At 38.7% G+C, this 14,166-nt stretch overlaps 1 pseudogene; it reads right to left on the bottom strand.

The window, feature by feature from the left end:
- LOC109826211 lies at window positions 837-6,067 on the bottom strand (annotated as a pseudogene).

The raw sequence follows: 14,166 nt of genomic DNA, 5'->3' as shown, positions 1-14,166 counted from the left end.
GAGGTTGGGAGATTGAGAGACGAGAGTTGAGTAGTTCCTCTTGTAGTTCTCCCTGATACATAGTGGTTCTCGTATTGTTGCTTGTGAACGTAGGTCGAAGTTGGTCGACCAAACCACGTAAATCTTGGTGTTCTTTATTCTTAATTGTGGTTGTTTTATATCTTGTTGATTGTTGGTTGGCTTTCAAGTTGTGCAGATCGCAGTAGGCAGGGAAACTAAAATTCCCAACACATATCTCGCAATGAATACCCAAGTTCTGCATTCAATTGCAGCTGTTAGCTTTCACATGCAACAGTTGTAGCTAGAAAATTGATGTGTGTGTTTAATTTAAAAGGACTGATCAGTTTGCCTTTGGCAATATGCAATGGAAAGGTCAGACGGGCCATGAAGCCTGCTATAGAGGTCTAAGTGTAAATATTTATGACATTTCTTTCTCTCGATACCGGAATTCATGATCTTTAACTATCTGCAGCAAGCAGGGCTTATTTGGGGAAGTTTGCGCTGAGTCCTCACTCTTTCTCGCTTTCAGCTTGTACCGTACAAACATCAGAAAACACAGTCAATATGCTGACTACAGGTAATTACACTATACTTCAAGGTAAAGGTACTGTAATGTAATTAATCCTAAAAGCAAATAGGTTCTGAGGTAACAAGTTCTGAAATTTCGTTAATTATTGATGCCTTGCGAAATCAAGCAATGATTTGAAATACGTTAACAGTGTTTGATGGGCTATAGGCTCATTCAAACAATTTTATGTGTACTGCCACCAAGTTTCTAGCAGTTGTCATAAGAAAACATGATGCAAAATACTGAAAAAGAAAAGAGCAACAAAAAATAAAGAGAAACAGAACACCTCTTTTATTTTATTTTTTCTTGTTCATAAAGTTTTCCCACATTTTTCTTTCCCCTCACACAAAACTAACACACTTAACCCTGAGTACACTTGATTATGATAGCTTGACATCGAACATCAACATCTCATAGCCTACTTTGGGGACAACACATACATCTTGCACGCATGAGAACCCACCATCGCTGAAATCTGACTTTGAACTGATGTAGTCGAGTGCTGATAAACATAAATTTGTAAAAAACAGAAGAACTTACATTACAGAGAATAAATAAAGGAAATAACTAATTTTCTGAGCAATTAATATCACCTCCCAAAGGTCTCGAACTTCAACTGCATCCGATGATTTGAGGCCAATATCTTCAAAGTTTGCAGTGATAGAAGTCTCTGAACCTCGTCTGTTCCAGAGAACAACAGCTACTCTCCCACCACTGAGAGGACCAGCCCATACCTAAAATAGTACATAATGAACATTGAATTGTAATGCTTAATTAATTAAAATCTTATGTATCAAGAACCAATCAATCGATGTATACTTCTAACCCTCCATCCCATTTTATTTTCTTCCCTTGAACTCCAAGTTTATCTGCACGAGTACAAATTGATCATTACCTGAATTAAGTTCAATTTGTTCCCTGCAAAATTAGAGATAAAAATAGATATGTTTCTACCTTGGTTAACTGCAATGACCTCTGAGTTGCTTAGTATTTCATGAGTCGCCTTGTCCATTGATCGAACATCACAACCAATTAGCAGAGGAGCCTGCATAAAATTCAAACATGTGCAAATATATATTTTTTCTTTGCAATATTACTAATAATGTGTCATGTTGGTCTGATTCTTACCTTAGCCAAAGCCCAAATGCTGAAATGTGAACGATATTCTTCGGTTGTCATTCCTCCATTTCCTACTTCTAGCATGTCAGGGTCTGAAAAAATTCAAAAAAGTTAGAAAATTATCTTCAATGTTATCACTTATCATCGACTTCAATTGTTACCATTCCATCCTCCAGGTTTTGCATAAGGTGCCCATTTGTCATTCTCATCAGCTCGAGATGTCATACTAGCAATGGTAAGATATGTCATTTAGTAAACAACATTAGAAGATAATCATCACGAACTTTTTTATGAATGTAAAGTTAATACCTCTCCCAATTATGTAGCTGGATCTTCTTGACCCCTACATATTGTAAACAATTTTTTGTCTAGATTTTCAATAAAGTAAAAGATGCAATAGTTTGTTAACTGATATTTGGCTTGAAGAAGCTCGAACTTACCATTCACATAGAGAGAAGAAAATGTTCCTTCCAGAGTTCTGGAGAGCTTTGCTCATCTTATGATATCTGTTTTTTTTTACCTCGCAAGTATGGAGATCAGAATTACTTACGATACTAAGTTTTATTGGCTAAAATTGAGAATAAAAAATACTGGCCGAATGTAGATGGTTACCTATTTTTAGGGTTAGTATCACTGTTACAGTTATCATACTTCAAGTAATCAACTTCCTGGATGTAAATTAATGATATTCAGATTGAGCCGTTAATCTTCATAGGTTTAAATTACATATATTAAAGTTATGCTAAATCAATATTTCACAGAAAAGACCCAAGGCACTAAGATATACCCATGAGGCAAATGTCTTTGCATCCTGGTCTTCATGCCCGAGGGACCCAGGCATTGTTTTGCTGCAAGTTAGTGTCCTAAAATTAAAGGAAAATGTTCAATAATTAGATACCTCTACAAATGGAAACTAATAAATGTAGTAATATAATCTTCCTCAAAGAATTTAATAGCTATCATGGACAGTTCAGATATATCATTTGTGTGTTTTTTGTTCTACAGGTGACAAATAATGCTTGATGAAGTTAAAAAAGGGCAATGAATATTGTAATACTAATCGTCCAATCTTCATGTTTTTTATAATTTACTCATTAACAAATGAAAAAGAGTAAAACTAAGCTGTTACCCAGCGTCGCTGTAAATTCCAAGCTTTAGTCCTTTATCATGAACGTAATCTGCAAGAGCTTTTATACCTGAAGGGAAAGTGGATCTCTTGGCAACCAAATTACCCTGAGGTCCATAATGTAAGCATAAGTACCGAATTAGCATTATGGTAAACATCTCAATTTGATAGGTGAATATATCGAGTAGGTGGATATACATGCATCTAGTAGAGTGCTAAGAATATGACTAAAAGATTTTACGGAAGTGAAAATGACATGATAAATAATCATAAACAGGTAGTAGCGGCTCTCGATATGAAGATATTTTCCGACAGATAATCATGAAAAATTTGCTGCGTTGTAAATTATGATAGACATGGGAAATACTATAAATGATATCATATTACCTAACATATCAATGGATATACAATTGATAAACATATATGCTAATGATAGGCCTGACATCTGTCGATCCAGACATATATAGACCGTCTTAAACCACTTATTAACCCTAGTCTATTTATTTTCAGTAGACAAAAATCTCTTGGATTTGCAATAAGAAAGAAACACTGAAAACAAAGGAAGACAGCTAGATATTGGACTCATTGTGATATTAATTTCCCCGAAATCGAGTGAGAAAACAAAGAAAAATAAGCTGAAGCCAGTAGTAACACAAGCTTTCAACTCTTCGTCACATTTTCCATGCTCTCTGAGGCTACGGAAATGGCCAAGTCTACTGGTAACTTCTTCCACTGCCTTATATGCAAATTTATTTCCAAAAAATTCCAAGGATCCATAACTAACAGAATCCAGAGTTAACAGGTGGAAAAAGAAGAACAATATAGGGAAGATATAAATGTGACAACAATTTGTGTCTTTACCTCAGAATCTCGGTCTTGTTCTGCCCAACAGTCATCTGACATGTCAAAAAGTACAGAAAAAAGAAATTAAATAACAGTATAAGTAATTATGTTATATTTTTTGGAACCATGGTCAAAAGAATATTAGTGGGAAATACCTAAGTTTACATAGCGATATCCCAAAGATGCCAAGCCAGTTGACACCATTGCATCAGCTGCATTGCCATATCGAAACCGAAAGTTAGCCAAAAATGAAGAAGAAATCTGAGCTTACGTCACTGAAATGAGTCTACTAATCATTAGCACTGGTTATGCATTTTAGTACTTCTTTTACTCTGTGTGATACATAAAAGGTCACATGACACTGACCCATAAAAGGATTGGCAATTAATCATTTTAATTTATGGGCTACGAGTGTCCTGCATGCATCCATTTACTTCACAATCTGTTGATTTGGACTAGAAAAATGATCATGAGAAGAGAGATAATAACCCATTGGAAGAATAATTAGATAAATAAATGATTAAATATGCTTGGACTCATAGCTAAATTAAGAGATCATTTTGGGTTAAAGTCAGGTTCTAGTAAATTAGCCCAATTAATTCATTGCTTTTTGTTCCAAAACTCTACTAGCTTGGGTTAGAGCTCAAGGTAGAGTGTGCATGAAGTTAAATATGATTCTGGCCTAATATGGTCTTGTATGGGTTAGGGTTTTCTTGGACAGCACATTGTCACCCTTCTATGGGGGGAGCTCTCTTCCTCTGTGAAGTGCCAAGTCGAGATACAATCTCCGTTAACCATAAAGTTATGGTATTGGTTGCAGTTGTACATGATTGGATCCGAGTAGTTTATAAGAATGTTTTTCATCCATTCAATTCAATGTATAATTTTGGGTTAATCAAAGATGTGAGATGATATTTACTCTCATGCTCATGGTTAAATATGTTTTGACTTATGACTTTAGTAAGAATTAGTACTTTTCCACCCTACTCGGGTCCAAATATAGTAATTTGGCAGTCCAAATATGTTTTGGCAAGCTACAATAGTCAAGGTATTGCCTTCTGTGCTAATATAGTAAATTGGCAGCGACAACAGTTGGCGTTTTATTTCTAGAGAAAAGCAACTTTGACAAACTGCAATCTTCAGATTTCTACTTATTACATTAAGTATTCTTATAGATTTGACGACATAAAATGAATTTCCACTAATATTAGCTTATACCATGGTTACATGCTCAAACTTGTTGAAGAAGTCGCAAACTGTTGATATTAATGACCTATATGTGTAAAATTTGTCACAAACAGCTGTATTCATTGGATCAAGAACTAAAAGACAAAATAAAACTCGTGACAATGGAAAATAAAACAAATACGTAAATTAATCACACCGAACTTGATGATGAAATCAAGAATTACAAAAACTAAGAAAACAAATAAATACAGCTACTAGCCTGTGGAAAAAATAGAATGTATCTCCCCACAATCCAATTAACTTTTTGTCACGTAATATTAAATGTCCTTTTTCATTAAAATAAAAATCAAATATAATCTTTATACTATTTATTTTCAAAGCCTTAATTATATTTGCTCAGCCATAAAGTTAAAAGATAAAAATTTTAAAAGTAATAAATATTATGTATATAAACTTGGAAAATCCACTACAAGACAGCCCTCGGGTCTATTTATTTATTAGTGTAGAAACAATACTTTCTTTAATTTATATTTTTCTCATAGCTGTGTGTTACTCGATTACAAAGGGATAATTCCCTCATTATTACCTCCAGACACCAACGATTATCAAATATTTTTGTCAGTAAGAGCACATAACATATTCACTTTATGCATCCTTACAAACATAAAATTCCCTAAAATTCAAAGAAGTGCTTGTTGTTTACCTTGTCCTATATATGTAATCTCTACGTACTCAATTATTGAAAATTTCTTAATGGAGAAAATCAATAATTGGGCAGAAGTACAGTCTGTGCTGACGAGGCAACACGTGAGATATGAAATTATTGAAACCAAAAGTTAAATAAAGCTAAGCCAACCTGTCTCCTTGATCATTTGCTCATCTATGTCACACTGAAAATGGTTCCAACTGTTCCATCTGATACCATACTCACACTGTTAGTACGTAATGCATACATAAAATACCATAACTTCAAACCAGTGCACTACCCACCCTAAAATCTCTATATAATGCACTGATTCGAGAATAGACAGCTAAATCTTATATATAGTTATTACCCCATCTGAGGACTACGACCGAGACCGTTCTCAATCAGTGCTCTACCCTCTCTGATGAGGCGACCCCCGGTCACGGCTCTCGATAGCATGAGAGTGAGCAAGAGGAGAAACCCGGCCCATAACACACGAGCCATGATCAAAGATGCAATTGACTAGCTAGGTAGCAAATGTTGCAATGAACGCTCTAAGTAACGTGCTCAGGTTTTCCATTTATAGGGCTTGTGACCCTTAGAGCGGCCCCACAAGGTATCACTTTGATAATATCTTTCGGTGTTTAGATCTCTTTGCAGGTGCTTACACGTCAAATGTGAGCCTGGGTCTTGAAACGGCGGTTCGTCTTGTATCCACTCTCTAGGCTAATCCACAAACAGCAATGTGAGCCTGGGTCTTGAAACGGCGGTTCGTCTTGTATCCACTCTCTAGGCTAATCCACAAACAGCAAACATGACCGAGCCCCAGCGCAACAACCCAACCCACCCACAAAGAAAAAAAAGGAAAAACCCACTACCTCAACTTTTAAGTTAAAGATATACTTTGTTATAATTTTTTTTTTTTACAATAAAAACAGAGCAGCGTGCTACCCTGTTCATTTTATTAGATATTGTGAACAGCTGCGCGCCGGCGCGCCGCGAGACACCAAAACGTATCTCGCGGGCAAGACACCAAAAGGTATCTCGCCCGCGAGACACCTTTTCCGGCCCGTGCGAGACACTTGATGTGTCTCGCGCGCACGAGCTCGTGCGCGATCCGAACAACGGGTACTTGGGCCTTGTTTTGGCCCTGTTTCCTTGGTGTAAATAGGAAGGGTTTCTTAGGAAGGTTTACTGAGGTTTTAGGCGGCTGCAGAGAGACTTGTTCAGATCTAAAAGGTGAGATCTTGAGGAGAGAAAAGATAGAGAACTTGGAGCGATTGTACAAGAAAGAGGTTAGTTTTCTTGGGTAAAATCGAAGTCTTGCTGGTTGTGTAAGTCGTCGATGTTCTCCTTCATAGTGGAATCTCCCTTCACCCCTCCCTGTGGACGTAGGCAAGTTCGCCGAATAACGTAAATCTCGTGTCTTTAATGTTTGTTGGTTTCCTCGATATTCAGACCTAGATCTGATATTGAGAAGAGTTATATCTCACTTTGCTGAGTGTTTGCGTCGAAAGTTATTTTTATTGTTGAATCTATTACACGTTTATCGATTACAGATTCAAAGTAAAATTAGTCTTTTTATAAGACTTTCTTACACAATGAAAATAAAAAAAATACAACTCTCTAGAAACACACACACAGAGATCGTTTATCGGTCTTCTGGTTGCGTTGGATCTTTACATGTGTCGGGGATGCTTTTATATCCATGGACCGCCCCAGATCAGATCCGGTTGACAGAACGAAAGTTCAATGCTCTTGATTCACAAAGGAAACAATCGTAGAAGTAAATAATTCAACAAAGTGAGATTACTACTCTTCTCGAGATCAAAACAAAGTCTGATCTCATCAGATATATCATGGACAATGAGAGCTGGTTTCTCCCGCATGAAGAGTGAGAGCTGGTTTCTCGGACACCCTCCTTTTGTGATTTGTTTACACCCCTAGCCTGATGGTGCGGCTCATTGGAGTAATCCATCGCTTGTTTGTGTGATGCCTCAAGTATAACGTTGTCTTTTGACAGGCACATCTTCTTTTAGGGATGAAGAACCTTGTTGATATTCTCAAGATAATTTGTTATCGCTTTTGAATGATCCAAGGTTGCATCAAGAGTCGCACGTTTAGGACCACCCCCTTACGAGCGTGGAATCTTAACGGGCTCATGGGTTTCAATACGAACCTCTAGGTGATCGATGCTAGGAGTCCTCTTGTGCACGGCGTACGAACATGTACAATGAGGTGTCCCAATTTGTTTATAGGCAGTGGGACACCATTAAGCGGCCTTTGGCTTGACGGGAATGTTTGTATGACCCCCAGCCTAAGGAACTACTCCGGTTTTGTTCACCGGAACTTTGCCTCTATCTTCGTGCGAAGGACCGAGATGGTCCACCATCGTAACCTTGAATTTCGATAGGTCAACGCTGTCGTGAGACTTTTCCAGAGGTGCAGGATTGATTAGAGCAGGAACAAGACTCGACGCAAGCGAAGAAATGGCTACGGAAGGTGAATTAGGTGCGAGACACCTTGAGGTAGCTCGGGCTTGGCGCGAGTCACCCTGGAGTGACCCGCGCTTGGCCGAGTCATTCTGAAGTGACTTGGGATTTCCAATCTTTTCGGTCGCTATTTTAGACTTTGGCCTCCAGACTTGGCGTAGTTTTGGTGATTTTTTTGCCACCTCTTTCTTCTTCATAACTTATGCCTTTTGCAAAAGGATGCGAGCATGTGCGGCACATGTACAACGCCTTTGGATACCCTCCTTCCGGGTTGAATGATTCCTTTTGACAAGGATTCATTCTTCTGTCGATGGCTTGCAGTATTTGTCAGTAACACACTGTTGAAGTGATTCGGTTGCTTGACGCCTCCTTGACTCCAAGTTTGCATAATATCCAACCCCGTTGACTTGTTCCAATGCCTTGACGATTTGACGAGCTTGGCGTTGGCGTCGCCTCTGACGAGCCCTCTTCGTCAGAGTTGACGTACTTTGACTAGATAACTCCTTGATTGGAGAGAAGTTACTTGTAGACTTCATTAGGGAATATGCCTCCTTCAAAGATAATATCTTTTCGCATTTGTAGGGAGAGGAGGATTTTGATGAAGACGAGGAGAAATATTCCTCAAACTTGGCTTTGTTGAACTCGTACTCGACCACTGAATCAACCAAAATCTTGATCTTTGGTTGTGACACGACAGTCTCAGCAACAAGACTGTTGGCTCCCACTGTGGTCGCTAGCATGTTTACGTCGAAAGTTATTTTTATTGCTGAATCCAGTATATGTTTATCGATTATAGATTCAAAGTAAAATTAGTCTTTTTATAAGACTTTATTACACAATAAAAATAAGAAAAATATAAATCTCTAGAAACACACGTAGAGAGATCATTTATTGATCTTCTACTTGCGTGAGATCTTTGCCTGTGCCAGGGATGTTTTTATCCATGGACCATCGCGGATCAGATCCGATTGACAGAACGAAACTTCAATGCTCTTGCTTCACAAAGGAAACAATCGCAGAAGTAAATAATCTTAATGAAGTGAGATTACTACTCTTCTCAAGATCAAAATAAAGACTGATCTTAAGGAATGGTGGAACGGGCTTCAGATATCTTGAAATCCACTCTTTATGCACAGGAATTCGCCAAGATCTCGCTAGACTCTCTCAAATTCGTCAGAACCTCGCCCTAGCTCCTCTGAAATTCATGGCTCCCTTCAAATCTGTCTTTATGAGGGTGTTTAGAGTGTATTTATAGATTTTAAATGTCGTGTTTGTGGATAGGATCGAAGAACAATCATTATTATCCATTTAGGTGGGTTTTCGATTGTGTAACAGCTTCCACAAGTTTAAGGATAACCTCACATGTTTATTGATGACCCCAAGGAGTTTTAAAAGCCAATCTTATTAGAAAATATGTCAAGAGCTGACCTGGGCATAAGTCACTTCGAAGTGACTCAGAATTTCTGAGTCAATTTGAGGTGACTCGGATTTTCCGAGATAGTTTGTACTATCTTCAGTATTTTGGTTTTAATTCTCTCATTCGAGCTTAGAATGAAAAAATTCAAGATGAGTTGGAAAGATAACGAAGAGCGCTACAACTTTTGTCTTTTGAGATTTTTCAGGTTCAAATCTTATTATTGTCAAAATATTACTTCTTCGTGCGGGTCACTCTAGAGTAACCCCGCACGTATGCAAGCCACCTTGAGCCCTCCTGATTGTATTTGCTTCGTCGTTTCACACGTTTTAACATTTCACTCGCGTTCCTTCACTTCTTTTTATAGTATCGGATGATCCTCTTTGACTTGGATAATTCTTTCTGACTCGGATAATAGTGTTCATCGCCATCTCTCCGTTTTGAACTACATGCGGGAACCTATAGGCAATTTTTAACACCTACACTGAGATATATTACTCTTGTTTTCATTGTGAAATAAAAATATCAAGGTTCGCTTGTGTTTTGTGAAAACAAAATTCAGGGCTTTCTCTCAAGACAATTCACTTTCGTGGAGTGGTGGGCGTGTTGCGCCCCCCCCCCCAAACAATTGGTATTAGAATTCCTTAATCAGATTGGTGGTGGTATAACTTCAGATTTGAGGTGGTGCTTGGTTATTGAGTGGTGGACACATTATATTTGTTGAAATTCCTGAGAGAAGCGGTTTTACTAAAACAAGCGGAGAATGACGTCTATCAGTAAAAATGTTAAAATAGGAAAGTATGAGATTAAAAAATTCAATGGGAAGAATGATTTTTCTTATTAGAGGATATAGATGAAAAACCTATTAATTTTATAGAAATTGTACAAGGCTTTGGTAGGAAAAGAAAAGAAGCACAAAGATATATCTGATGAGGACTGGGAGGAGTTAGATCTCGAAGCACGAGCATCGATTATCCTATGCCTTAAGAGGGATATAGCTTTCTTAGTGGATGGAGAGGAAATGGCTGCGGGTGTGTGGTCAAAGTTAGAGAGTACCTTCATGATAAAGAGTCTAACAAATCGGATCTACTTGAAATTTAAATTGTATACTTGCAAGATGGAGGAAGGATCATCAATTCAGGAATACATCAATAAGTTCAATTGGATCATATCGGATTTGAAGGATATTGATGTGATAATAGAAGATGAGGATCAAGCACTTATAGTACTTCTTTCTTTACTGAAGTCTTATGAAAACCTAATACAAACATTAATTCTTGTCGGCGATAATTTGAAGATGGATGAGACTAGAACGACACTTTTAGGGGACAATCTTCGAAAAATTGTAACTAGTGATATGGCCACTGGTGATAACAAGGAGCAAGCACAGGGATTGTTTGTAAGAGGAAGGAGCAATGAGCAAGGAAAATACAAGGGAGGAAAATCTAGATCAAAATTGAGACCTATTGTAGGAAGACCGTGTTTCGAATGTAGTGAGCTTAGGCATTTCAAGGTTGACTGTCCTAACAAGAGAGTAGATGAGAAGAAGAACAATAATAAAACCAAGAGAAGAGAAGGCAAGGAAGAGGCAAACTATGCAAGCAATGTCATAGGAAGGGAGTGAAAAAGAATGCTACACCGTTATGTGTGGTGAAGATACCTCTGGTAATAGGATTCTTGATTCGGGTTACTCTTATCATATGGGTCCAAACAGGAAGTGGTTTACTACCTATAAGAGCATTGATGGTGGAACCATATTGATGGGGAATAACCATGCTTGTAAAATGGTGGGGCTTGGTGATATCAAAATCAAGATGCATGATGGAATGGTCAGAAGTTTGACGGATGTGAGGCATGTTCCCGACTTACAAAAGAATCTTATCTCATTTGGTGCTTTGGACTCCGGTGTGCAAGATAGTTATAGAGAACGGAGTAAAAAAGGTTGTTCTAGGTTCCTTAGTAGTGATGAAGGGCATTCGTCATAGTAATCTATATAATCTCTTGGGTACAAAAGTGACAGAAGATGCAGCGGGTAGAACTGATGGAAGTGGTGAAGACTTATGTGAGCACACTCGGTTATGGCATAGGCGGATTGGGCACATGATAGTGAAGAGTCTAGATCTGTTTGGTAAGGAAGGTTTGTTTAAGAACATAAAGAAACCTTGCATAGATTTTTGTGAGGATTATGTATATGGAAAGACGCACATGGTCCAGTTCTTGAAAAGCAAGCACAAGAGTAAAGGTATATTAGACTATGTGCATACAGATGTTTGGGATCCGGCTCCAACAACTTTCAAGGGCGGTTCCGGGTATTTTTTTCTCATTGATAGATGATCATTCCTGGTATGCTTGAGTTTATTTTTTTAAACATAAGAATGAGGTATTCGAGACATTCAAGAAGTGGATAGTAATGGTTGAGAATAGAACAAGCAGGAAGTTAAAGATACTGATATCTGATAATGGTACAGAGTATACAGATAGTGCTTTCAAGAAGTTCTATGATCAGGAGGGTATTGCTCGATACTAGACAGTCAGGTCTACACCACAACAGAATGGAGTCGTAGAGAGACTAAACCATACATTACGGGAGAAAGTAATTGGTATGTACGATAGTATGCTGGTTTGGGCAAAGAATTGTGGGCAGAAACGGTTGCTATAGCTTGTTAAATAGTGAATCGTTCTCCACATTCGACATTGGATGGTGATGTACTCTATCGGGTATGGTCAGGGGAGCATGCAGATTATGATAGGCTCAGGATTTTCAGATGCACAACCTACTATCACGTCAACGAGGGAAACCTTGACGCGAGGGCCAAGAAGGTAAAATTCTTGGAGTATGCAAAGGACGTAAAAGGCTATCGCCTTTGGTGTATAGAAGATTCCAAATTCGTGATCAGCAGAGATGCTACATTTGATGAGAAATCCATGATAGCTTTATCAAAGCTAGGGCGCCTGAGGACGATGGTGTTGAGACCGTTGGGACCTTAAAATCCCAGGTGATTGAGATAGTACCTAAAGACCAACTAGGTTCTAGTCGTGTTCAAGTGAAAAGTCATGGAGACACTCAAGAAAGGAGTGATGATGAGCTTGACAGCAGCTCGAAGACAATTTAGCTTCCACTAGGCCAAGGCAAGCATATAAGTAGGTTTAGAAGTTAAGGTCAGATCATCCTCTAAAGCACTATAGGCAGGTAAATTTGGTTGAATACGCACTCTCAGTGGAGGGCGATGAGCCGGTCACCTTCAAAGAAGCTATTCGGGACAGAGATAGTGAGAGTTAGCTGGCTGTGATGGAGGAAGAGATGGAATCTCTCCGGAAGAACCAAACATGGGAGGTAGCCCCATTGCCCGTAGGAAGAAAAGCTATTAGTTGTAAGTATGTATACAAGAGAAAGGAGGATCCTTTCGAGCTTAGCGGTATAAGGTACAAGGCTAGACTAGTGGCTAAGGGGTTTTGCACAAAGAGAGGGTGTGGATTGCAATGAGATCTTTTCTCCGGTGATAAAACACAGTTCTATTCGGGTGCTATTGAGTATTGTTGCTCACAGTGATCTTGAACTGGAACAACACGATGTCAAAATAGCCTTCTTGCACGGAGACTTAGATGAGGAAATCTATATGCATCAGCTTGAGGGTTACAAAGCTAAGGATAAGGAGAATCATGTATGTTGCTTCGTGCTAAAGCATGGGTTCTCCTTCATGGATTAAAACAATCTCATCAACAGTGGTACAAGCAATTTGACTCCTTCATGCTAAAGCATGGGTTCTCCTGAAGTGATTGTGACTGTTGTGTTTATATGCGGAAGCTTCATGGAGGTGATTATATCTATCTTCTTTTGTATGTGGATGACATGTTTATTGCTTCGAGAAGCAAGATGGAGATAGATAGGTTAAAATCTCAACTTCGTAAAGAGTTTGAGATGAAGGACATGGGTGCTAATAGGAAAATGGTGGGGATGGAGATTAGAAGAGAACGAGCAAATCAGTAATTGTTCTTGAGTCAGAATGGCTACATTGAGCGGGTTATCGCAAGGTTTGGGATACAAAGTGTCCATGGATCCACACTTCATGCTCTCAAGTAAATAATCTCTCACTACAGCGGAAGAGAAGGCACACATGGATCGTGTACCTTATGCTAGGGCAGTTGGCAGTTTAATGTATGCAATGGTGTGTACACGTCCAGATATTTCACAGGCGGTCAGTGTTATCAGTAGGTTCATGTCAAATCTGGGAAATGCACATTGGGAAGTAGTAAAATATGTCCTGAGGTACTTGAAGGGTACCACAGATACGGGTCTGTGCTTTGGTGGAGATATTGTCAGATTGATAGTTTTGTTGACTCAGATTATGAGGGCAATCTAGACAGACGGTGATCTACTACTGGTTATGTGTTCAGAATACATGGTGCTCCAGTTAGTTGGCGATCGATGTTACAGGCTACAGTGACACTTTCTACTATAGAGGCTGAGTATATGGCCATGGCAGAGAGAGTGAAGGAAGTATTATGGTTGGGGGGTCTTCTAGATGATTTGGGGATTGAGCAGGATTGTGTGAACTTGTAGTGCGATAGTCAAAGTATGATTCATCATGCTTGTACCAAGTATACCGACGTTAGGTATCATTTTGTGCGGATGTCACAGAGGAATGTGATATTTCTCTCATGAAGGTGCACACAAATGAGAATCTAGTAGAGATATTAACCAAGACGGTGACAGGTAGCAAGTTTCAGCAT

Source organism: Asparagus officinalis, chromosome 10 (genome assembly GCF_001876935.1).
Source record: "Asparagus officinalis chromosome 10, Aspof.V1, whole genome shotgun sequence".
NCBI classification, from domain to species: Eukaryota; Viridiplantae; Streptophyta; class Magnoliopsida; order Asparagales; family Asparagaceae; genus Asparagus; species Asparagus officinalis.
Note: the sequence above shows the minus strand (reverse complement) of the source record. Positions and strands in the feature narration are given on the sequence as shown.